The sequence below is a fragment of the Capricornis sumatraensis genome, chromosome 20 (assembly GCF_032405125.1).
Source record: "Capricornis sumatraensis isolate serow.1 chromosome 20, serow.2, whole genome shotgun sequence".
Classification (NCBI taxonomy): domain Eukaryota; kingdom Metazoa; phylum Chordata; class Mammalia; order Artiodactyla; family Bovidae; genus Capricornis; species Capricornis sumatraensis.
Window position 1 is genome coordinate 52627284 of NC_091088.1, and position 27290 is coordinate 52654573.

General features: G+C 40.5%; 1 protein-coding gene across 1 annotated transcript in view; it reads left to right on the plus strand.

Moving 5' to 3' along the window:
• Positions 1–27290, plus strand: part of LOC138095962 (uncharacterized) — a 406275-nt gene that overhangs the window by 367366 nt on the left and 11619 nt on the right. The window lies entirely within an intron of this gene.

Sequence of the window (27290 nt, forward strand, 5' to 3'; positions counted from 1 at the left end):
CTAACAAAATACCACAGACTCGGTAGCTTATAAACAACAGAAAGTTACTGCTCACAGTTCTGGAAGCTGAGAAGTCCAAGATCAAGGTGCCAGCACGAACATGTTTTCATGAAGGCACTCTTCCTAGTTTAAAGTCAGGACCTTCTAGCTGTGTTTTCACATGGTGGGAGGGGCTAGGGAGCTCTGTGGTGTCTCTTTTGTATGGGCACAAATCCCATTCACCAGGGTTCTACTTTTATGACCTAATCATTCCCCAAAGGTCCCATCTTCTAACACCATAATTTTGGGTGTTTGGATTTTAACATATGAATTTGGGAGGAACAAATATTCAGATCATAGCAGGGCCCCAAAATCTGCATTTCTAACTAGTACCCAGGTGATGCTAATATTGCTGTTTCAGGAACCACATTTTGAGAACTAGCACTGTGGAGTACAGGCTTCCCAGTTGGCTCAGTGGTAAAGAATCCGCCTGCCAATGCAGGAGACACAGGTTCAATCCCCGCGTCGGGAGAATTCCCTGGAGGAAGAAATGGCAACCCATTCCAGTATTCTTGCCTGAGAAATCCCATGGACAGAGAAGCCTGGTGGGCTACAGTCTGTGGGGTCACAGAGTCAGATGCAACTGAACATACACACACTCTGTGAAGGACAGAAAGTTTAACAAATCCTGTGATAAGTTATTCATGGTAAAATATGGGGAAAAACATGAGATACAGAGAAACAGTATTAAAGATGTGAATTGCAACTCAGCTATTTTTTGGCTATGAGACAATGAAGTTATTTTAGCTTTAGTTTCAAAAATAAGAATGAAAATGCCTACCTCATAGAATTATGAAAATTAAATGAGATGGTGCTTGTAAAGTACTCAATACCTCCCTGGAACACAAGAAGCATGCAATAAACATCAGCAATTACCATCACTATTAGATATTAAAACAATATAAAAACAATATAATCAAAGCAAGGAAAACAGACCAATGATTTATGTATGTATGTATTAATGATTTGTGTATGTGACATTCAACTGAATGTACACAAGACATTCTTTGCATAAGCAATGTTGATGTAACTGGCCATCCACCTGGAACAAAACAAACTAGATCCCCATCACACACTATACTTTAGATTGACTTCCAACAGGAATAAATATTTTAAGTACATACATTTTTAAAACCTCAAAGAATATTAAAATAAACTTTAGGAGAATATATTTGTATAACATTCTGATGGAGTAGGAGGGATCTTATAAATATCTAACTTATAAATGAGACCTAACTTAAAAATGAGAGAAAACCCAGAAACTATAAAAAAAAAACACAAATATTTCTGATTATAAAGATACACCTTAAAAATGAAGATATATATATATAATTTTTCAATATGTGATGACAGGTTATCCCTAATGGAAAAAAACACCAAAACTAGCAATCAAATAGATTTTTTTAAAAGTGACAAAGGACACGAAAATTCACAGAAAAGGAAATTTAGATGGCCGACTGCATTAGAACAATTAGATGTAATTTTACCCTCAGAACTGTAAAAGCTTTTTTAAAAATGCTGGAAAGCATTTTGGAAAATGAGCTCTTTTATAAATTAGTGGTGGGTGCTTAAGTGGCTATAGTATCTTTTGAGTTATTTAGGTTCAACTACTACTAAAAATACAAATAACTGTTCCTAATAATAGTTTCAAATATACAAACCAGAAACTGGCAGAAAGAAGGGCAAGAGGACAAATAACCTTTCCAATGTGAGTTTACCTGTCTCGGTAATTAATTAAGCAGAGAAAATAATCTGGAAATACATTCGCTATTAAACAATGTAATTATTAAAGAACACACATTGTTTTTCCGTAAAAGATGTGTGATATTTATGAAAACTGACCCTGAACTGGGCCATAAGCAATTTTTACCCTCGAGCCTCACCCAGAGGCATTATTTTGAAATAAGAATGCCCTTCTGAATAATTCACGGGTCAAAGAAAAAATTGAAATTAAAAAAAAAAGACAAAAAAACCCAAACGCTGAGATGTGAGGAATAAAGAAAATGCTTGTGAATGTTTAGAAAACAAGCTCATGACAGACCCCATGCTGACACCCCAAGCCCTACCACTGACCACAGACTTCCATCACTGGGCCCCAAAATCCCAGTCACTCTTCTTAAAGATACTCATTGTTGCCCAGAACCCCATCACTGAACTCTTTGATACCAATCAAGGGACGCCACAGACACGACCCCCCACCACTGAAGCCGAAAACCATCATCACTAACTCCACGGACAAGCCTTCCATCACTGACCTCACAGAATTCCTAATCAAGACCAACCAAAATCACCACAGAGACCTCTCGGAAATAAAGTGTGAAAAAGCTCCCCACACAAGCAGCAAAAAAAAAAAAAAAAACCTCCGCAGGCACTTCCGCTTCCAGTCAGATCTCTAGCACTGCCCCTTACGAACGGTTGGCATTGCGCATGCTCCGGATTACTTTGACAGTCGCGTTCAACAGGGCGGAGAGACGTTAAAAAGACTTTGTGCAGTTTCCCGGCGAGGCTGGGGGCGCTGTTGGGTAGCGAACATGGCTGCACCCAATGGCGCTTCTGCGAGCGGGCCGCCATCTTGGAAGTGTGTCCATTCCGTACACCGGAGAACTAGGCCTCGGTGGGTTTTTAGAGTGAGGCAAGGGTTACTACCCCTCCAGTATTCTTGCCTGGAGAATCTCATAGAAAAGGAATCTGGCGGGATACAGTCCATGCGGTCGCAAGAGTGGGTCACGACTTAGAAACTAAACAACAGCAAGGGACTGTGCCGGACAAGCACTCAGGGAGTGTGGAGAGGTCAGAATGGGAGTCCACCCCTGGATGACAGAGAAATGTTAGAATGGGCAGTCCGCTGAGGAAGCGTGGTACAGCCTTTCATGCGAGAAAGCACTGGGGCAAACAGGGTTAGAAGTTAGAATTTAGTCTTTAGCTCTCTTGTGGCTCAGATGGTAAAGAATCTGCCTGCAATGTAGTAGACCTGAGTTCGATTCCTGGGTAGGGAAGATCCCCTGGATAAGGGAATGGCAACCCTCTCCAGTGTTCCTGCCTGGAGAATTCCATGGACAGAGGAGCCAGGCGGGCTGCAGTCCCTGGGATTGCAAAGAGTCGCACACGACTGAGTGACTAACACAGGAAGGGCTGGTGGGGGGAATGGAGACTTGAATCCCCATTAATCTTCACTAGCCTTCACCTTAACAACTACAAGGAAAACTATAGTAGGCAACAAAAATAAAATAATAATAGTCTTTAAGATGGTCGTGCACGTGCTAAGTTGCTTCTTTCCCGTGCAACTCTTTGTGACCCTATGGACTGCAGCCTACCAAGCTCCTCTGTTCATGGGATTCTCTAAGCAAGAACATTAGAGTGGATTGCCATGCCCTCGTCCAGGTCAACGTGTGGCTAAAAGTACTTAAGGAAAACTATTATTTTTATTTACTTGTAAATTAAAATCTAAGTAATAACAATGTCCTTACTGTATAAATGAAGCCTTAAGTCCCATCTGTGACTCCTCTGTAACTTCTCCTATATGGAAATTCTGGAGCAGCTAACACTCTCCGCATCCCCATCCCCTGTTTTTTTTTTTTTTTTTGGGGGGGGGGTGGTGGTGGTGCTGTGAGTGTAAAGTCCACAAAGACAGTAGTTAACAATACTGTATTATATACTTGAAAATTGCTAATAGAGTAGATCCTAAATGTTCTTACCACACACACACACAAACAAGAAAGATAATTATGTGAGATGATGAATGTGTTAACTAACCTCACTGTGGAAATTATTTCTCAGTACATCCATGTATCAAATCATCATGTTATGTGACAATTATATCTCAACAGAGCTGAAAAAAGTAAATTATCTCTCATCTTAACTATAATAACCCCTATATGGTTTACTCACAGCTACATGCAACCTAATATATCACCTTTCTTTTTTCTCCTTAATAACAGAATCCAGATTTTAATTGAAGCAGCAATGTGCCCAGCTGAAGGATTATCCTGCCTCTCTTGTATATCCTGACTCCCATGGATATGTTCATGTGATTAAGTTTCCATCCCTGAGATGGAGGCGAAAGTGTTGCATAGTACCTTCTGTAATATCTCCTGAGAGGGCTGCTTGAAGCGAGATGACCCAAATGAAAGGTCCACCCTTCTTATCTTCTACCAGCTTTTTCCTTCTTCCTTCTTCCCAGAATGCAGATATACTTGCTGTAGTGGCAGTAGGCTTTTCAGATCATGAGGTGACCTTGAAGATGGAAGTGTAAAAGAAAAATTGCATTGGACAAGTTAAACAGGCAAGGAAGACCTGATCGAAACTATTGCAGTAGGGTTCAAGTCTATTCATATAGGAGAGAGAGAATGAACTCAGTTCTAAATACAACAATAGGGACAGCTCAGGACGGCTAACAGGCAGGTCAAAGAAGTCAATGGATGGAAAATTACTAAGAAGAACTTGGTTATAGATATTAAGAATTGGGGGCATTCTTGTTAAACTGGTTTGACAGTCTTCTTGCTGATCTGGGTTCAGCAGGCCAAGGACAGAATGCCAAGGCCTCAGAGAGTTCTCGTTCAAGTTGTTGGTCAAGGAGGGAGTCCTTGTCAGAGCTCCATGTTAAGATAATAGAGCGGTAAGAAAGGAGCATGCATTCTTAAGACAAGGAAAGGAAATAGGAGGTATCAAAAATCACAACCCCCAGAAGAACAAATGAAAAAGAAATATAACTAATAAACTGATTTGGCAACAATGGAGGGATTAAAAGAAATCAACTGTAAACAAAAATTAATTGTATGTCAGCAATAATCCATCAGAAAATAGAAAAGAAAAACTATTCTATTTGAGCAATTTTAAAAGTTCCAAGAAATAACTGTAAGAGGAAATTTCAGAGATTTTCATGTATAAAACTGTGAAATCCTAATGAAGGACCTAAAAGATCTCAATAAAGGGATGTATATCCCACATTTATGGAATGGATGCTTAATATAGGAAAAATGTCAACTCTTGCCGTATTTAATATAGATTCACGACAATTCCAATGAAAATCTCAAAAGGATTTATTATTTGACAAGATTATTAAAGATGGGTATACCAGTATATTTATGTAAGAAGCATAGCAAAGAATATTCTGATGAAAGGAGAAGAAAGGGATTTTACGTTATAAGATATTAAATTGTAAAACTAAACTTTAAAAACAGAATATTTTATATAACAATTGAAATAGAAAAAGAATGTAAAAACCAGAAACAGAATCATGTGTACCTGAGAATTCAGTAATTCTGTAACTATTTATCCTCTTTCCTCTTATTTTTGCATCTTATTTAAGAAATCCCTTCCCACCTCAAAGTCTTAAAGATATTTACCTGTATTTTCTACTATAGGTGGAAAATGCGATGCAATATAAAATACCCAGCATAACTTTCAAAGTATTCTTACCAAAAGTGTTCAACCTGAATTTAAACAAGCTATCAGATCTAACTTCCAGGTAATATAAGTCACAAAGGAACAAATTAAGAAATACTTTAAGTTTAAAGAATCAGAAAAATTCAAAATGTGGAATATTCTGTAAGACCAATGGCACAGACTCTTAAAATTTTGTATCAGAAAAAAAAATGGTTCTAGATCAAGAGGGATAAAGTAAAAGAACAACTAAATGCTATGCATGTATTTTGACTGACTTCTGGTTCCCTGTCCTGGCTTAAAAAACAAAACAAAACAGAAAATGCTTTTTTTAAAAAAACTGAGGACTTCCCCTGTGGTCCAGTAGTTAAGAATCCACTTGCCAATGTAGGGGACATGGATTTGATCACTGGTCTGGGATCATGCCTTGGGGCAGTCAAGTCCTGCACCACAACTACTGAAACCCAGGCACACTAGGGCCTGAACTTTGCAACAAGAGAAGCCATCACAATAAGAAACAACAAGAATAGCTTAGAGAATAGAGAACAGCCCCAAAGCCCCAGCTCGCTGTAACTAGAGAAAGCCCACACGCAGCAACAAAGACTCAGTGCAGCCAAAAATATAAATAAATTAATTAAAAAAAATAATAATACAAAAAAAAAGAAAGAAAAACTCTGAAAGTAATTTGGGGCACAAATGGAAAAAATTATTAACATGGACTGAATATTATATGATACTTCAAAACTTTTCTGCTTTTTCTTAGGTGTGGCATGGTAATATTCTTGTGGTTAGATAGAATGCTCTTATGCTTAGCAAATACATAATGAAATATTTAGGGGTGAAGAATGATGTTTAAAACTATTCAAATCGATCAGCACACCTCACAGAAAACCTGCCAGTTAAAGTTTTCTAGGATTAGAATTCCTCTGGATTTTGATTTTTTTTTATACCAAAACTTCATAGAATATATTTAATCCCTAATACAACATCTTCCAGCCAATAATTAATAATAAGGAGGGAAAAGTAACAAAATGATGTATGGGAAAAGCCCCTATGTACACTGTAAATACAAATGGTACTCCATCAGAATAAGGTATAAATAGTATAAAAAGTGTTTCTTGTTGTTACTTAGTTGATAAGTTGTGTCTGATTCTTCACGACCCCACGAAACCCACCAGGCTCCTCTGTCCATGGGATTTTCCAGGCAAGAATCCTGGAGTAGGTTGTAACTTCCTTCTCCAGAGGACCTTCTCAACACAGGGATTGAACCCAAGTCTCTTGCGTCTCCTCCATCCATCTGGCAAGCAGATTCTTTACCACCGTGCCACCTGGAAAACCCATAAAAAGTGTGCCAAGGGTCATCAAAACAGACGCATAGCCGTATTAATTGCTATGAAGTAAGATGTTAAACACTTTAAATCCTAATGTGACAGTTTGTTATTTATAAGCATTGTATTCTGTTTTGCTTGTATTTTAGAAAATTGCTTGGGGACTTGGGGCTATCTTGAAAAGCAGAGACATTACATTGCCAACAAAGGTCCATCTAGTCAAGGCTATGGTTTTTCCAGTGGTCATGTATGGATGTGAGAGTTGGACTGTGAAGAAAGCTGAGCCCTGAAGAATTGATGCTTTTGAACTGTGGTGTTGGAGAAGACTCTTGAGAGTCCCTTGGACTGCAAGGAGATCCAACCGGTCCATTCTGAAGGAGATCAGCCCTGGGATTTCTTTGGAAGGGATGATGCTGAAGCTGAAACTCTAGTACTTTGGCCACCTCATGCGAAGAGTTGACTCATTGGAAAAGACTCTGATGCTGGGAGGGATTGGGGGCAGGAGGAGAAGGGGATGACAGAGGATGAGATGGCTGGATGGCATCACTGACTCAATGGACATGAGTCTGAGTGAACTCTGGGAGCTGGTGATGGACAGGGAGGCCTGGCGTGCTGCTATTCATGGGGTCACAGAGTCGGACACGACTGAGTGACTGAACTGAACTGAACTGGGGCTATCTTTAACATTTAAATTTTATCCAGTTAAAATAATGAGAGAACTTCCCTGGCAGTCCAGTGGTTAAGATTCTGTGCTTCTACTACAGAGGGCTTGGGTTCAGTCTCTGTTTGGGGAAGTTCAGCATGCCCCACAATGTGGCCAAAAATAAAATAAGATAATGGGAAATGACTTCTTGTTTGGTATTTTGTGCACAGATATTTACACACACAAATATACACACAGAGCTAATAATTATACCAAATGTCAATAATTGTTGCATTTAAGCAGTAGATATATGTCAGAAGATGTTTCTTTCAAGTTTCCTGTTTGAATTTTTCAAGATAAAAGGTAGCAAAAAGATTAAAAAACAGTTTTAAATTATATACCTTTATGACTATGAAGAAGTCATTTTAAACAAACAAAGTAAGTCAGGGACCTCCCTGGTGGTCCAGTGGTTAAGAATCTGGCTGCCAGTGCAGGAGACATGCATTCCATTCCTGGTCAGGGAAGATTCCACATGCTGTGGGGCAACTAAGCCCATGCTCTATGATAAGAGAAGTCACAGCAATGAGAAGTCTGTGCACCACAATAAGAGAATAGCCCCCACTCTCCTCAACTAGAGAAAGCCCATGTGCAGCAACAAAAACCCAGAGCAGCCAAAAATAAATAATTTCTTTTAAAATAATAAAATAAAATACTACAGAAAAAAATTCAGGGAGGACTAGATGAAACAAGATTGGCAAAAGGTTGAAACTGTTAGAGCTGAATGGTACACGGGTTGGGTGGGTAAGAAGGGGATGTTGATACTATTCAGTCTACTTTTGTGTTTGTCTAGAAGTGTTTGAGACAAAAAGTTAAAATAATACATGTTTTGTTTGGCCAGATTATATACGGACACATGTACATATCAAACTATACAAAAAATTAATATAAAAACAAAATGTGTGTAAAAGGAGAAGGGGGTGATGGCTCAGAGAAAAGACAATGTAATTTGCATTTGCTCTCAGTGTGAATTGTAAATGTCCTTTGCTTTCTGTTATTCTACTCTGGTAGAATACAGGGCTAGCTCATCAGAGTATGAATTTCTATTTCTTCAGAGCCCTTTATTACTCACCGGTCTCTTTTTAGGTCTTGGGGTTCTTCTTGTCTATAAACAACTGAAAAACCAAGACCAGCCTCCAAAATGTTCAGAAATTATGTACTGTTGTCAGTTTCTTCACTTCTGAAGGAGCTAAAAAAAAATATCTTATGGTCCCTGGGTTGCCTTCAACACAGCTAAGGCTGCAGTCATTTCTCATTCTGAGTTATCTTTCCTTCTCGTCTTGTCAGTCGACCAGTGTTCTCTAGGCTTTTATTTATTTTTTAACGTTTCTTTTTCTCTAAGGCTTGATTCCAAACTCATACATTCTGAGGTCTGGCAGGGCCTCCTTTGCACAAGACTACCTTTATTGCTTCCCAGATGACCACCTGATAACCCAAAGTCTCACTCCTTTACCCCTTGGTATGACTCAGGAGGCAAAAAAAAAAAAAAAAAAAAGGAATGCTGAGAATTATCAAGCATCACTAGTGAGTTTCAAGAAGTTCAAGGTGGCTAAGAGCTGTCCTAATCGTTAGGCCCACAATGCCACAATGTGGGGGAAAGCTGTTAAAAAGTTTGTCCTTTCCATGTGTCCTAAAAAAATGACATTGTTAGTACATTTGCTCTTCAGACATTGTGTAAACATTTCAGGATGATGGAAATGTTAAAAAAAAAAAAATGATGACAGGCCAAAAAAAAAAAGTTCTTCCAAATATTAAGTTTGATACTGATCAATCTTTAAGTTTTACAAACTTTTTATTTTTAGTCTTCCTCATGCATGCGTGCTTAGTCACTCAGTTATGTCCACTCTTTGCAACCCTTTGGACTCTAGTCCATCTGCCAGCCTCCTCTGTCCATGGGATTTTTTCAGGCAAGAATACTGGAGTGGGTTGCCATTTCCTTCTCTAGGAGAGCTTCCCGATCCAGGGATCAAACCTTGGTCTCCTACATTGCAAGTGGATTGTTTACCGTCTGAGCCACTAGTCATCCTAGTGTGGGTGAAATACTATCCCATTTTGGTTTTGATTTGCATTTTCCTAATGCAAATAACACCTAATGGTGTTGAACATTTTTTAGCGTGCTGATTGGTTATTTCCACATTTGTTTTCTTTGAAGATATGTCTATTCAAATATTTTGGCCATTTGAAAATTTGAGTTATTTATCCTTTTTTAGAGTTGTAACCATTCTCCATATATCATGAATACAAATTCCTTATCAGACATATGATTTGAAATGGGGTTCTCTTTTCACCTTCTTAATGGTGTCCTTTGAAGTACACAGGTGTCATTATCAGGTTGAAGGAGTTCTCTTCTATTCCTGGTTTGAATGTTTGTTTTGTTTTTTAAACCACGAATTGTTACTGGGTTTTACCAAATGCTTTTTTGGATCTATTGAGATGATCATGTGGCTTTGTTTTCATTCTGCAAATATAATGAATTATTTTGATTGGTTTACATATGGTGGGCCACGCTTGTATTCCTAGAATAAATTTGGTTATTTGTATCGTATTCAGTTCAGTTCAGTCACTCAGTCATGTCTGACTCTTTGCGGCCCCATGAATTGCAGCATGCCAGGCCTCCCCATCCATCGCCAACTTCTGGAGTCCACCCAAACCCATGTCCATTGAGTCGATGTCGATCCAGCCATCTCATCCTCTGTCATCCCCTTCTTCTCCTGCCCTCAATCTTTCCCAGTATCAGGGTCTTTTCCAACGAGTCAGCTCTTCACATCAGGTGGCCAAAATATTGGAGTGTCAGCTTTAGCATCAGTCCTTCCAATGAACATCCAGGACTGATCTCCTTTAGGATGGACTGGTTGGATCTCCTTGCAGTCCAAGGGACTCTCAAGAGTCTTCTCCAACGCCTCAGTTCAAAGCATCAATTCTTTGGCATTCAGCTTTCTTTATAGTCCAACTCTCACATCCATATATGACTACTTGAAAAACCATAGCCTTGACTAGATGGACCTTTGTTGGCAAAGTAATGTCTCTGCTTTTCAATATGCTATCTAGATCTAGGTTGGTCATAACTTTCCTTCCAAGTAATAAGCGTCTTTTAATTTCATGGCTGCAATCGCCATCTGCAGTGATTTTGGAGCCCCCCAAAAATAAAATCAGCCACTGTTTCCACTGTTTCCCCATCTATCTGCCATGAAGTGATGGGACCAGATGCATGATCTCAGTTTTCTGAATGTTGAGCTTTAAGCCAACTTTTTCACTCTCCTCTTTCACTTTCATCAAGAGGCTTTTTGTTCCTCTTCACTTTCTGCCATAAGGGTGGTGTCATCTGCATATCTGAGGTTATTGATATTTCTCCCAGCAAGCTTGATTCCAGCTTGTGCTTCCTCCAGCCCAGCATTTCTCGTGATGTACTCTGCATAGAAGTTAAATAAGCAGGGTGACAATATACAGCCTTGATGTACTCTTTTTCCTATTGGGAACCAGTCTGTTGTTCCATGTCCAGTTCTAACTGTTGCTTCCTGACCTGTATACAGATTTCCCAAGAGGCAGGTCAGGTGGTCTGGTATTCCCATCTCTTTCAGAATTTTCCACAGCTTATTGTGATCCACACAGTCAAAGGCTTTGGCATAGTCAATAAAGCAGAAATAGATGTTTTTCTGGAACTTTCTTGCTTTTTCCATGATCCAGCGGATGTTGGCAATTTGATCTCTGGTTCCTCTGCCTTTTCTAAAACCAGCTTGAACATCTGGAAGTTCACGGTTCATGAATTGCTGAAGCCTGGCTTGGAGAATTTTAAGCATTACTTGACTAGTGTGTCAGATGAGTGCAATTGTGCGGTAGTTTGAGCATTCTTTGTCATTTCCTTTCTTTGGGATTGGAATGAAAATGGATCTCTTCCAGTCCTGTGGCCACTGCTGAGTTTTCCAAATTTGCTTGCATATTGAGTGCAGCACTTTCACAGTGTCATCTTTCAGGATTTGAAATAGCTCAACTGGAATTCCATCACCTCCACTAGCTTTGTTCGTAGTGATGCTTCCTAAGGTCCACTTGACTTCACATTCCAGGATGTCTGGCTCTAGGTGAGTGATCATCTTTTTAATATGTTTTTGGATTCCATTTGCTAGTAATTTTTGTTTCTGTATTCAAAAACAATATTTGCCTCTGGTTCTTTTCTCTCCTAATATCTTTATCTGATTTTGGCATCAGGGTAATACTGGTCTTAAAAAGATAGTTGAGATATTTTCAATAGCTTTTGAGCATTTATTTTGTATAAGTGAATCTACACATTTTCCCTGATCCAAATGATATTCCTGAGAAGAAAATACATTTATCAAGATTTTTGATGACGTTGTGCATAAAGCACAAGTCATTTACTCAAGGTTGCAAATAGTAATTTTCAGAACTGGGATTTGAATCTCAGGCTTGTCATAATCTGAAGCCTACAATCTTCCTGAAAGTTTTAGTCGCTCAGTCGTGTTCAACTCTTTGTGACCCCGTGGACTGTAGCCTATCAGGCGCCTCTGTCCATAAGATTTTCTAGGCAAGAATACTGAAATGAGTTGCCATTTCCTACTTCAGGAGATTGCCATTTCCTACTTCTTGCCAACATGGGGATCAAATCCTGTGTCCCTGTGTCTCCTGCATTGGCAGACCCGTTCTTTACCATCTGAAGCACAAGGGACGCTCACAATCTTCCTAACAAGCCATTTTATTGCACATGTTTCTCTGTTACCCAGTTCTTTTCTTCCCTCATCTCTGTAACTGGTGCATCCATACTCTACTTTCTTGTCCTAAGAATGTCTTCTGCAAATTCTGCTTCATCAAGCCCTACTCATTCTACTCTCCTTCCTCTATTTTCTTCCAGTTATGCCAGGCTCAGCTAAAACTTTAGTGTCTTTTTTCATTTGCTCTAGTTTCAGCTATTTTTACATTTTAATCACCATCCTGTTTATTCTGTTAGAAGAAACCAGCCTATCCTTTATAGGACTGTCCTTGCTTCTCAAGTCACCCTAGTTCACATCCTCATTTTAGGGTGATCCTAAATTATACCTATACCTGAATTTCAACTTGATTGTTAACAAAAATATTTGACATTCATTCTGTTGATTATCCTCTTGGCTTTGTTCCACTGATTTCTGGTGCTAAATTTTATTGAGTAGAAACTTGACACTAGCGTATTTCTCTCCTTTAAGCAACTGAAGCTTTTCTCTGATGCTGGAGTCTTCTTCTAGCTTACAGATCAATAACTGAGACATATTTAATTTTATGGATAAATTTTTCTTTAAACACGACTCCTGATCTCGGGGCATGAGTTCCTTATGTTATTCTTCGTGACCTCTACTCTCTTCATGGCAGTTCCCTCTCCTAAGTTTATCCTTCAAGATAAACACCTGCTGCTCCTGCTGCTGCTAAGTCGCTTCAGTAGTGTCTGACTCCGTGCGACCCCATAGACAGCAGCCCACCAGGCTCCGCTATCCCTGGGGTTCTGCAGGCAAGAACACTGGAGTGGGTTGCCATTTCTTTCTAGAATGCATGAAAGTGAAGTCGCTCAGTCGTGTCTGACTCTTTGCGACCTCATGGACTGCAGCCTACCAGGCTCCTCCGTGGGATTTTCCAGGCAAGAGTACAGGAGTGGGTTACCATTGCCTTCTCCAAGATAAGCACCTAGTGTTCCTGAAATGATTTTTCCCCCATGTCTGGAGTCTTCTTTAATAGAGGTTATTAGCTTCTAAGCCTCACTCTCACTTCTACTTACCAGTCCTTATTCTCTGAGATGCTTTTACCTAATCTCAACTGTATTGGGAACTGCTTATGTGTATTTTGGTGTTCATGGGCTTTTTCGTTCTCTGAATTTCACCAAAACTTGAGTTTTCTGTTTTGGTCTCCATTTGTGGATTTTAATTGATTCGAACAGATGAAAGGAGTAGGATTCATACCTAAGCTGTTGTACTGATCATACTAATGAATCCTCCTACCCACCCCCACACCCGCCCCCATCTGCTGGGAGAGTCAGGGATCTAACTATGGAAGACTGGAAAGGAATAAAGTATAACTCTAAATGCTGTCAAGGGAGACTGAAAGTTGTGAAAGGAAAATTAATATTCAATCAATTTTACTAATAGAGATCTGGAAAATGGAATGGGGAGACCAGAGAAAGTATGACTTATACACATCTCAGAAAGTATGACTTACGATAGAATCTTAACTTCCAGAAACTCAAGACACTTAGAAAACCCTGACTCTAAAATAACTCGAGAGCCTGTCTACTTATCAAACTCTTCCCCTAAAATAACTCAGTGACAGCCTAGTCCTTAAGAACAAATATTTCCTTTTCTAAAGTCAAAGTGTTGTAGCCACGCATTCTGGGAAACAAACTCACTCAGGACAATGCAGAGAGTGGAGTGCAGTTTATTACACCGGCGGGCCCAAGGCAGAGTCTCCTCTTAGCCAAGGACCCTGACCAGATTTTCCTGAAAACCTTATATACTCTTAAGTTTATGTGCCCAAACCCACCTCCTCAGATTGCCTGAAATCACTTTGCCAACAAAGGTCTGTCTGGTCAAGGCTATGGTTTTTCCAGTGGTCATGTATAGATGTGAGAGTTGGACTGTGAAGAAAGCTGAGCACTGAAGAATTTATGCTTTGAACTGTGGTGTTGGAGAAGACTCTTGAGAGTCCCTTGGACTGCAAGGAGATCCAACCAGTCCATTCTGAAGGAGATCAGCCCTGGGATTTCTTTGGAGGCAATGATGCTAAAGCTGAAACTCCAGTACTTTGGCCACCTCATGCGAAGAGTTGACTCATTGGAAAAGACTCTGATGCTGGGAGGGATTGGGGGCAGGAGGAGAAGGGGATGACAGAGGATGAGATGGCTGGATGGCATCACTGACTCGATGGACGTGGGTCTGAGTGAACTCCGGGAGTTGGTGATGGACAGGGAGCCCTGGTGTACTGCGATTCATGGGGTCGCAAAGAGTCGGACACGACTGAGCGACTGAACTGAACTGAACTGAACTGAGTTTGAACAAAGGAAAAGAAAGATACAATCAAAGTTAACCCGTGATTCATATGCCTTAAGCCTAGGTAGTTAACAGTGGACAATTATCAATAGGCTCATGGTCATACCCCAATAAACATAATAGAATTTATGATTCTATTTGGTTACACAGATAATTAGGGTATTCTTTTAGGCAACACAGAGTCTAGGTATGAGCCCCGGGGCTCTTCCATCCACGGGGCCTGGTTTTTCCAGTTGTTATGTCATTTCCATAGATACTGGGCATATAGCTCAAAGTCTGCAGTCCGGCCCAAGATGGAGTCCTGCTTTCAAGATGGAGCCTGTTCTGTCTGTTTCCTTCTTCAAAAGTCAATCATAATTCCTTCCAAACAATGTTATTAACTTTGTGAGGTTTACCTTTGGAAGTCCCTGACTCTCTTCTGGAGCATTCTTTTGGTTTTACCCAAATCAGTCTCCCAAATTGCAGTTCCTAAGACCTCCAAATAAACTCTTATTTTGCAGCCTTCTGTGCTTTCTTGGAAGACAAGGTTTACCCATGAAAAACCCTAAGGCATGGAAGGGTGTGGGATCCACGGCCATACAAGAAACAAAGCTATGATTTACAAGAGACAAGTCTGAAACTATGTGTCAGACACATTGGTTTGCTTTTTGCTTCTCCAAAAGTCAAAACTGATTGATAGTACCAGAACATGCACCCTAAATGGTCACTGTTTTCCAGATGAAGAAAGTGAGGTAACTCCAATTTCACCTGTGGCTTTACTCACTGGGGCCAATTTCACCTGTGGCTTTACTCACTGGGGCCATTATCAAAGTCAGCATTACCATGCACAACAAACAAACTGCTGGACGGGCCTGATAATCCGTGTTCATCCGCTCCATTCCGGAGTCGCTGATTGCTCTCCTTTACTTTCCTGCTGAGGGTTCGTATCTGAGACTCCTAGGTTTCCGCTCCCAGACTAGCACAGATCACACACCACGTTAATCCACAGAGGAAGGCAAAAATGTTGCTTTAGTCAATCTGAAATATTCTCAGAGTAAGCTACAACTCCTAGAAGAGTCTTGGGCGCCACTCTGTCCTCCACGGCAGCAAACTCTGTGCAAAAAAACAACCAAGACAATCTACTTAGGCGGGCGCCGCACCCATTCTGGTTCTAGACTACATTTCCCAGAAGTTCTTGCTTCTCTAACCTACTTTCGGCGCGAATCTAGCGACATTTTTCTATCTCTCAGGGGACATATGACTCCATAGGATTGGCCTTGCCCTTGGAGGAAGCTTGTCTCTGGGATGTGGGGACTGTATCTGTATCTCAAGATTCTTGGCAGCAATTCTGAGAGGGGAGAAGAGGTATAACTTGGCCCCAGCCGGTGCAGAAAATCCGAGAGCGAGGAGCCATCTTGTCCTAGCGGATCTGGCTCCGGACTACATTTCCCAGAGACCCTGGCGCATATACGGCCGACCCATCACTCGCGTGCGGGACCCTCGGCCTCCGGGGAAGGGGAAGTGCAAGGTGAGCAGCCTAGGTCCTGGGGGCTCGACTAGGTTCCGGATGTGCATCTCTGAGGGTCTGATGGGACAGTCCAGGCGGGTCCGAAGTCTTGGGCCTGCATGATTTGATAGGACTGGGGGAGGGGGAAGTGTGGGTATCCGTGTGTGTGATTGTGACCTTATGTGACCGTGCGGCGTTGTGTGTGCACGTGTCATTGTGACTGACCACGCGCGCGAAACTCTGTGTGCAGGTGTGATTGTGGATATCCTCGCTGTGGTGTGTAATTGTGACAGTGTGCGGCTCCGACCCCGTAGTGGGACAAGTGATTGTGGGTACCCATACAACTTTGTGCCCTGTGTGTTGGGGTGGGGAGTGTAGAATGTGATTGTGCTGCTATGACTGTGTTATCTGAGGGCTGCCTCTGATGGTGGTTTTATGAACGTTAGCAGTACTAAGTGTACTGGATGTCTATGACTGTGTAAGGATATGTGAGTGTAATCACGTAAGTTTTTGTGGCACTGTGTGTGCGGTTGGAGAGTGCCTGTAATTGTGCCAAGCTGACAGTGTGTGTGTCCCAGTGGTTGATGTGTGAGATCAGGACAGATTTTGGTCTTGAGCAGCAGACCTTTCCCCTTCTGCAACCAGGAATACTCAGGACAGTCTCCACTCCTCTGACCTCTCTCCATCCCTCCTTCCCATGGGTAGTAGGTGTGGGTCCAGAGTAACCTGTTATCTAATCAGTCAGAGCCACAGAAAGACCTGGCATTTCATGATTCCTTTCTCCTTCCTCCAGCTGTCTTTCTCAGAGAGGTCCCCTGAGGAGAAAAAGGAATGGCTGTTGGCCAAGCCCAATACAAGGTGCGCTGGGGTTTCCTTTTTGTTTTATAAGTACCCTGGTGCACCTGTGCATGCTTTCATAGCGTACAGACATGCCAATAGAGTTGCTAGGCCAGAAGATATGTCTGTATTTTCACATTTCCTAGATAATGCTGGACTGATATGGTTGTATCTGTTAAATTCTTACTAGCAGTTTATAAGCATAGTCATCCTGTATTCTAATACTTGGTCAGTTGGTGTTTTAATTTTTGATGACTCATCAGATATAATGATATAGCATGTGGTTTTAAAAGTATAACATACATTATGGTGTGTTACATAGTAGTTTCACTGCCCTAAATATCTTCTGTGCTTTACCTATTCATCCCTCTTTGCTTCCTTCCTCCTAACTCCTGGCTACGATTGATCTGTTATGCCCAAGTCGCGAAATCTCCCAATGACCACCAGGGAGCTGGTATCCGATGCAAAAGCAAGAGAGTTTTTATTACCAAGCTCTAGCTGGGGCTCCCACCGTTACCAACGCAGCGGCTAAGGAGAGGAGTTTTGGGTTGCACTGCTTATATAGGGAATATTCAGGTGAAAGGGTAACAAAGAGGGTGTTCAGGCTGAGGGACTACTGATTGGTTACCCTCTCCTATAGGGTTGTGTGTGGATCTCTGATTGTTTTTTTTCACTTACACGGTGAATCATTATTTCACAAAGGTAAATCATCACTTCCAAGGTAAATCACAGATGTAAATCATTACTTCCAAGGTAAATCACAAATCCTTGAACTTAAAGTCAGGAGGTTTATCCTAAGGGCTGATTGGCTCGTGCATAGCGGGGCAAGTTTAGGCAATATCCAAAGTCTAAGTCTGTTTGCCTGGTACCTTTGCAAAAATGGAATTCTTTTACAAGATGAAAAGATTACAAGATGTAGAGCTCAGGCTCTACATTCCCCCCTTCTCAAGGACCCAAGACAGACCCAATCATGGGTCTGTAGTTAGCTTTATATTATCTTTTACCAGGTGGGTTTGTTATGGCTGCATATTGGGACCTAAGCACCCTAAGCTGCACCATGTTGATGTGGCCTTTGATAAAGTTTATCAACTTGTTTAGTAGACATGGTCTGAAGGTGAATCGCAAGAGTAAAATGATTAGGGGCCCAGCCAGAGAAGATATGAGGGTCATGAGCCAGGGAGATGAACTGAACCAGGATTCAAACTTTTCTCTTTCTCTTTTTCTCTGACTCAGCCCTTCTCTTATCTTGGCCAGGGACTCCCTGACTATCCCCGAGTGATTCACATAAAAAAAACGTTCTTCCCCTAAGGCAGCACATAGGCCCCCTGAGAGACTTCATACTCAAGATACTTCTTGGGAATTGGGGCGGAGGTCTCTTTCTTCTGTAACTTCTTCCTGCTGTGCATGGGCGTAGGCCTGCCTAACAGAGCAGAAGTCTCTCTCTCTACCTGATCTAAGTTGGGGTTTTCCACATCTGAAACCAGCTTAAAATGGTGGTATCCAAGCCTGACACAACTCAGAAAACTCAAGGGTTTTGCAATACAAGGTCTAATCTGAAAATACACCCATAGCATCACCTAGTTATTTCCCAGGATATCTGAACCATAGCTATTCTATTTTGACTTTTGATTGTAAACTTTTCCTTAATAGCCAAAGCAGATTTCACCATTAATGATGTCAGTGTTTCTCTAGGTACGAGAAGATGCAAGAATTGGGATTCATAAAATCTTCTCCTGAAAAGATCTAACTATCTGAAGGCCTGTTATGCCAGTTTTTCCCAGAGCACAGAGTGCCTTATTCCTGATTTTCACCCTGAACTCCTTTCAGGGGCGTTGAAAGTCAGCAGTTGCAGCGGCCATGATTTAATCTTTGCAGATGTAGATGGCGAGTGTCAGTCTTCAGTTGGCAGAGCCCCTTTTTGCTCATAAACTTGACCGTGATTTTGAGGGGGGCAGTTCATGACCATTTTATCCCATGGTGCTGAGAGTGTCCATTCTCAGGTTTGGCAAAGAGTCTGTTGACAGGCCACTCAATGTGCTGTTACTGGGCTAGGCCATAAAACAGTATCCAAAATTCTCTGGACCACCTGTCTTACTAGCTTCTTGGTCCAGGAAAATATTCCCTCTTGTTGCTTCTTGCCATATCTAGAGTTACACTGTTACCATCATCATCTCATATGGGGCTATATATTATTCTATTAGAGGCCTCACACATATTTGACAGTGTAAGAAACAGCAATTTTGTAAAACAGGTGAAATACAAATAACAGCCAGCAGTATTAGTAAAGTCACAAGTAAGACTTATGTTAAGAACTTCCATTAGATGTAGCCTCGTATATCTTCAGGTCATCTGACTTAGTCTGCCCTGTAGAATCTTTATCTTCCCAGGAAATTATATATTGGCACCATCTATAAGGCGCATAGCCCAGTTTTCTAGTGTTACGAGACTGATTATCTTTAGTATGATTTAATTTTTTTTTCCCCAACACAGGGGAGACTTTAAACCTAAATTACTATAGTCTGATGTTATCTATATAAATCCATCCCATAATTGTGGGAGATTTTCCTCTCCTTTGTGGAATCTTTTCTTGTTCTGATTGAGCTTGGGTAATAGAAAAAAGCTCAAATTTATAGCCAGAGTGAGAGCAGGCATTATTAATTGGCCCGGTGAGGGGATCCTATCTAGTAATATCACAGTGACCTGAATATGACTATAATTTTTTAAGTAAATTTTCTCAGGGCCAACCAGTTAGAGTCTGGTAGTAGAGAAATTTACCAAAGTAACCCAGAACTAGACACAGGTAATTGGCCACAAACCCAACAATTGGATTGATTTTTAAAACTAGCATAGGATCAGGTCTATGATAGAAAAGCATTTGATTTATATGCTAAGGTCTAAGAAGTCAAGAAAACATAAATGATCATACGAATCAGGTCCAGCATCTTGGGGAAGCTGTCTACCTCTGATGTCGTCGTCTTCTCATCCTGGTGTAGTGTAGTTTTCCTGATAAAAAGTCCTTCCATCCATGTTGGAGACAGTCCCTTAAATTATGTCTTTTTTCCAGTCCTGGTTGCAGGTCATGAGGCATCTGATCTTCATCCAAAGATAGATTACTGAGATAAGCTTCAGAAACAAACTTAGGGTGTTCTTCAAGAATTCAATTAAATTTTACATTAATATCACATAACAGCAAAGAACTATCTAAGAGATGAGTCTTACTAGATGCAGACCTCCATTAACAAACTGGTATTTAACATTTTGAAATATCTTTTTCTCCTTAAAGTTACCCTTATTTTTATTAAATATAACCAAATTAAGGCTAGTTTGTTTGCAAAATAGGTTTGTTCTCACTAATTTTGGTCTGATGATTTTTATAACCATAATTGATTATAGGCTTTTTATTTTGCTGAAACATATATAGTCTCAGACTGAACTTTTAAAATAAAACAGGGCTGGGAAACTCACACCAAAGGCTTATCAGAGATTTTGCCTAACAAATCTAGGTGAATTCTTCCCTTTTTAAGGTCTCAAAAATTTATTGAGATTTTTGTACCCATGAGATAACCTTCCTAACTCATTTGATAAACTTACTGGAAACCTAAGAACTTCCAATTTTTGGAGGAGTCAGATAGAAAATATAATTGTTTTGTTTATAACCCTTAATTTACCAAAGTATTGTCATAATTAGTTTGAGGGGAAGATTTTCCTTACTCCCTGAAAACATAAGATTCAAACCCATAATTTTTCAGATAGAAAAATTATAACCATAAAAGTTATAAGCATATTCCCTGGTTCATTCAGTCCTTTTGTTAACTTTTGTGAAGTCATCAGGTTCTCCATTAAAATGCCAGGACATATCAGAATGTTAAAAACTCCATATAATTTCTAGGATATCTATATTAGTAATTTTACCATACATTATAACATGAGTGGAATTATTACTCATTTGATAATCTTTTCCATGTAATTTAACCAACCAAATAAACACAGTTTAATATCTCTCTTTGGGATGTTCCAGGGGCCCTCTGAAGCATCCCAAAGTTAGCTAGAGATCAAAAGAACTTCAAAAGAGTTCTATTTAGGAAGCTTGAGAGTTTATATAAAAGCTCATATCTCATTTACATTTTTTAGAAGTTTTTTTTTCACTTGAGGTAATTTCCTTGTTGACAAACTTGTAACAGACATAATATTTAACTTATATTAAACCTAGGTACAATGAAAATATTTTACTTAACGTTAATTACTCTAAGACATGTCTATATTAAATGGGTCAACAAACAAACATTAATATCAGCTATTTAACATTAAATATTTCCCAGTTCACATGAACCTGGAATTTATTGTTTAATTTAGAATTACTTGATTTGTAAGCGCTTACCTTTTTTTAAGCCAAATAAATAGAGCTCATATACAAATTAACCTCAAAAATATTACCCAGAGACAGAGACATACCAAGACATATTTAGACAGACACAGTGCAAGATCTAGCTTCAAGTCTTATTTTTTTTTTCCTCAGTGTCAGGAGTTAGAGATGGTCGAACGCAGGTCTCCCATATTGCAGGCAGGTGCTTTAACCTCGGCTCCACCAGGGAAGCCCTTAAATACAAGAATACAGTCCCTCAGAAAACCTCCTATAGAGACACAGAACTTCAGATCTAAGTACTAACATCAAAGATTTCAAGGGAGGAAAGTAAGCCAGGTTGAAAAAGGAAGGGGGAGGAGGCTTATTAGTTCCATATTCCTTATCAGGATCTCCTGTCATAAAACAGCTCATGCAAATGGTTACTATGGTGCCTGGCCAGGGTGGGTGGTTTCAATCAGTGTGCTTCCCCTAACAATTCCCCCCTGTAAGATGGGGTATAATGGCGCCGTGGGTCCAGTTTTCCTGGGTTCCTTCAGATTCTCTCCCACCTGTGTCATCAACACCCGAGTGGTAGTAAGTTCCTGGTGAGGCAAAAAAATGTTACCCAAGGAGGGGAGTGTACTATGATATTTTCCCACACTATGATATAGGGGACTTGGTCAGGGTGTCCGGCCTGCGGTCAGAGGATGATATCTTGGACTTGGTGCACAGTTTCCAAGTCAAACGTGCCTTCCGAAGGCCAGCCCATATGGAACGACAGCCATTCTGTGCTGCAAAAAGTAATTAGTTTATCTTTCTTAATTTTAACACTGAGGTCACGGTCGCCCTTTTTGACCTCTTTAAAATAGTCATCAGAGATAGAGGAGTAGGGCTAGATTGACGTTGCCCCATCGTTCCTGGATCAATCAGGCGTGGGTAAATTAACACAAACAACACAGATAGCCACACAGACAGACAGACAGACAGACAGAAAAAACAAACCTTCAGGAGTCCAGAGGCAAATCTGAAAGTAGGACAACAGCCTCCAGTCGTTCAGCGGGAGCGAACCGCTAATGTCAACAGAGTAGAGGGGCACTCTGTCCCCTTCGGGAGGGTCGGGGACGTCTCCCAACGACCCCCACCGGTGACCCGTCGGCGCGTCCGCCTGAGTCATATACCGGTCTCAGAAAATAGGCCTTATCAAAGACAAACAGGAAAACAGAAAAAACTTACCGGTTACAGATAACTCTCCAGATCGGTCTTCCCTTGGAGCCGATGGGAGATCCCGGACGAGCCCCCAAATGTTATGCCCAAGTCGCGAAATCTCCCAATGACCACCAGGGAGCTGGTATCTGATGCAAAAGCAAGAGAGTTCTTATTACCAAGCTCTAGCTGGGGCTCCCACCGTTACCAACGCAGCGGCTAAGGAGAGGAGTTCTGGGTTGCACTGCTTATATAGGGAATATTCAGGTGAAAGGGTAACAAAGGGGGTGTTCAGGCTGAGGGACTACTGATTGGTTACCCTCTCCTATAGGGTTGTGTGTGGATCTCTGATTGTTTTTTTTTTTCACTTACATGGTGAATCATTATTTCACAAAGGTAAATCATCACTTCCAAGGTAAATCATCACTTCCAAGGTAAATCACAAATGTAAATCATTACTTCCAAGGTAAATCACAAATCCTTGAACTTAAAGTCAGGAGGTTTATCTTAAGGGCTGATTGTCTTGTGCATAGCGGGGCAAGTTTAGGCAATATCCAAAGTCTAAGTCTGTTTGCCCGGTACCTTTGCAAAAATGGAATTCTTTTACAAGATGGAGTAGCTCAGGCTCTACAGACCTTTTTACAGTCTCCATAGTTTTGCCTTTTCCAGAGTGTCATATAGTTGGCAGATAGAACTTTTCATATTGACTTCTTTCACTTAGTATATGTCTTTTCATGATTCCATAGGCCATTTTCTTTCTTTCTTTTTTTTTTTGGCTGGATAAAATGGCATTATCTAGATGTACCACAGTTTACTTAACCATTCACCTACTGAGGGACATCTTGTTTTTCTCAAGTTTTTGCAATTATGAATAAAGCTGCTATAAACATCTGTGTACAAGTTTTTGTGTGACATAATTTTTCAACTCTTTGGGATAAATATCAAGGTGCTTGGTGGAGCATATCGTAAGAGTATGTTTGATTTTGTAAGAAGCTGCCAAACTGTCTTCCAAAGTGACCATTTTGTATTCTCACCAGCAATGTATGAGAGTTCCTGTTGTTTCACACCCTGGCCTGAATTTGGTTGTCAGTGTCCTGGCTTTTGGCCATTCTCATAGGTGTGTAGTGGAGGAGTCTTTTAATTAGACATTAAAATATATTTGTAAATTATAATAAATAGAGAATGTGATACTGGCAAAATAATAAACAGATCACTGAATCAAAGTAGAATCACAAATCCAAATGTATCATCTATGATAAGGGTAGCATTTATTTTTTAATATTTATTTATTTGGCTGTGCAGGGTCTTAGTTGTTGCACTTGGGATCTCTGATCTTCACTGCAATGTGCAGGATCTTTTAGTTGTGGCAAGTGGGATCCAGTTCCCTGATCAGAGATCAAACCCTGGCCCCTTGCACTGGGAGCTCAAAGTTAGCCACTGGACCACCAAGGGCAGTTCCAAGGGTAACATTTAAATCAGTATGGAAAATATATTCCATAGTCATCTGTTCTAGGGCTCATTTCTACCCCCCCCCATTTCAACATATATGAAATATGGTTATTAAGGTTATGTCTTAAATAGTTCCTCCTTTCTTAGGAGCGAAAAAATAATGGTCCATGTTAAGTCCCATGGAATACTATATTATTCATATGTGATTTTGATACATTTGGGTAGCCCTCTCTGGGGGAAAATGAAGTAGGATTCTTAACTCATATCTTTTACTAAAGTAAAATTGTAATTGATAATTTCATGCCATTGTCTTTTACCAAATAATACCAAAATAAAAATAGTTGATTAAAGGCTTAAATGTAGTGAAAGCATTACAAGTGTAGAAAAAAGAAAAAAAATTTAATATAAATATGTGTGGGTAAGAAAGCTCTTACCCCAGAACTAGAAGAATTGACATTTTAACCTTTGTGTGGCTAAAACACATAAGCAGAGGTTTTTTTTTTTTTTTTTAATATTTATTTGGCTGCACTGGGTCTTAGTTGCAGCACTTGGAATCTTTGATCTTTAGTTGCAGCATGTGGGATCAAATGCTCCTGCACTGGGAGCACCGAGTCTTAGGCCCTGGACCGCTAGGGAAGTCCCTGGTGGTTGTTTTTTAGAAAAAAAACAGAGCTAGTGCATAAGGAAAGGAGTGCCTCAATGTGAATATGAGTGTAGTTGTGTGTTGGGGGAAGTTAACCTTCTCAGGCTTGGAAAATGAGGATTGCTTAAGGAAGTCTTTAGCACTAATTGGGCTTCCCTAGTGATTGAGACAGAGAAGGAAATGGCAACCCACTCCAGTGTTCTTGCCTGGAGAATCCCAGGGACGGGGGAGCCTGGTGGGCTGCAGTCTCTGGGGTCGCACAGAGTCGGACACGACTGAAGTGACTTAGCAGCAGCAGCAGTGATTGAGATGGTAAAGAATCCGCCTGCAATGCAGGAGACCCAGGTTCGATCGCTGGGTTGGGAAAATCCCCTGGAGAAGGAAATGGTAACCCCTTACAGTATTCTCGCAGGAAAAAAATCTCATGGACAAAGGAACCTGGTGGGCTACAGTCCATGAGGTCACAAAGAGTTGGAGCAACTGAGCAACTAACACTTTCACTTCACACTTAGTACTAATTAGAATAAACCGTGTTTCTGGCCACAGCCTGGCCACAGGCACCATTTAGGTAAAGCTGGCTTAGGGACCTGAGGGTTACAGAGGAGGGGTCCACTCAGAGCAGGTTGTAGCCGCTCTGTCTTGGGTTCAGAGCAACAGCAGCACTGAGATGGGGCAAGGTCTTGCCTGGATCACTTGGCTGAGGCAGGAACCTGGGAAACAGACAGAACTGGACTCCATCTTAGGCCAGGCTGCGAACATTAGGCTACACGCATGGTCACCCTCCCAATGGACTCTGAACTTTGTGCCCGGTGTCTATAGAAATGGCATACCAATGGAAAACCAGACCCCTGGAAAAAAGAGCCTTTGGACTTGTACTTGGACTCTTTGTTGCCTAAAAGAATATGCTAATTATTTCTGTAACAGAACAAAGTGGTAACAATATGAAGAAGAGGAATTATGACTCTTCATTCCTTTGGATCAATTAGCTGGGATCCACCTTGCTGCAGCAAAACCCTGGGATTTCTGGAGTGGAGGAATGAGGGGGATTTATTCCAGACTCCCACTCACTAACTAGAGTTATATCCTGAGACCAAGGGAAATGGAAGTAATTTTGCCTGGAGAGTCCAAAAGCTGTAAGGCCAGAGCTGTCTCTAGATAGTTCTTTGATTTTCCAGGCCTGCCTTCTCAGAACACTATCCCTTTTTAGGAGAACAGCCCCAAGGAGGACTGAGCATCTCCTGTAATACTGAAAGCCATGGCCCAGGTAAGTTAGCTGAGGCTCTTTCTTACCTTTCGGACATTCCGTTCTTTCTAAGAAAAACAAACAAACAAAATTTTAAAGGTATTTGAGCCCAATTCCTTACTTTGTAGGTAGCCTTTCCATCTCTTTCCTTTCTTTGCAATTTTTGTTGTTGTTGTTAGAAAAGAAAAAAAAAAAAGATTCATTTGTCTGCTATTTGGATTTTGCTGATTTTTTCTCTGGGGTATCATGTAAGTGTTTCCTGAGAATTAGTATGTAGGTCTTGATCAGATTCAGTTGGGATTTTTTTGGTCAGGAATATTTCCTAGGTGGTGATGTGTGATTCCATTAGGAGGTGTATTATTTCTGGTTCTTTTTCCTTTTGTAATGTTAGCTACCAGTGAGGATTATTGTCTAGATTCATTAATTCATTAGAGGTTGCAAAATGATATTTAAATTCTGTCATTCATTTTCCATAGATTAGGTAGCATACTGTGTTTAAAGTAAAATATCTCATCAACTCTTTGGTTACACTAAAGGACCATTTGTATGGGAAAGAATGTTTGATTCTTTCCCCCTTATTTACCAGTTTTCATTTTATTATTTACTTATTTATTGGCTGTGCCTGGGTCTTCGTTGCTGCTCACAGCCTTTCTCTAGTTGTGAAGAGCAGGTGCTTCTTTTGTTATAGAGTTCGGACTCTAGAGCATGGACTGAATAGTTACGTGCATGGGCTCAGTTGCTCCAAGGCATGTGGAATCTTCTTGGACCAGGGATCAAACCCAGGTCCCTTGCATTGGCAGGTGGATTTTTAACCACTAGACTAGCAGGGAAGTCCTTTACCAGTTTTTAAAATAATGAGTTGGTGTCTTAGAATCCTTCAAAGAGAACTAGTAATTTCTTATTCAATATTGTTAGGAGCTGATGGATTTAAACATTTTTGATCTAATCATTCCATTACATTTGAGCCTCAAATTATGCTGTCTTTGGCCAGTGGGAGGCTTTTCAAGTTGGCTCTTGAACCCTTTTAACATGATGCCAGTAGTTTTTGATAGCTCTCTTCCTTTCTGAGAGTTTTCAAATTCATCCGCTGCATTTGACTCAGTCCTGAAATTGTCTCTTTGCCAACTTTTGTTCCTTTTATTTGAATACAGTGCTTAGAGATGACAAGCTAGCCACTAGGGATATTCTTTGCTACTGGGTTAATTATTGTTTCTGGGCCTTTTCTATAGACTGAGTCAGGAAATTTTTTTTTTTTAATACGAAATAAACTGATAACTCTTGCATCTACTTCTAGGGTCCAAAGATACTGGTTCTCAGTGATACCAATGTAATTGCTCTTTGCTTTACCCCCAGATATAAGCACAGTAATCTGTGAAATGTTTCTTTTTGTTGCACAAATAATACACGTGTTTATTGTTTCAGGGATCAGTGGTGTTCAGTGATGTGTCTATAGACTTCTCTCAAGAGGAGTGGGAATTCCTGAACCCTGCTCAGAGGGACTTGTACAGAGATGTGATGTTGGAAAATTATAGTAATCTGGTGTCAATGGGTAAGGACATCTATACTGGTAATTTTGAGTTCTCCCCTGGAATGTCTTTTTCTTCTGCAGTGAATTTCTCAGC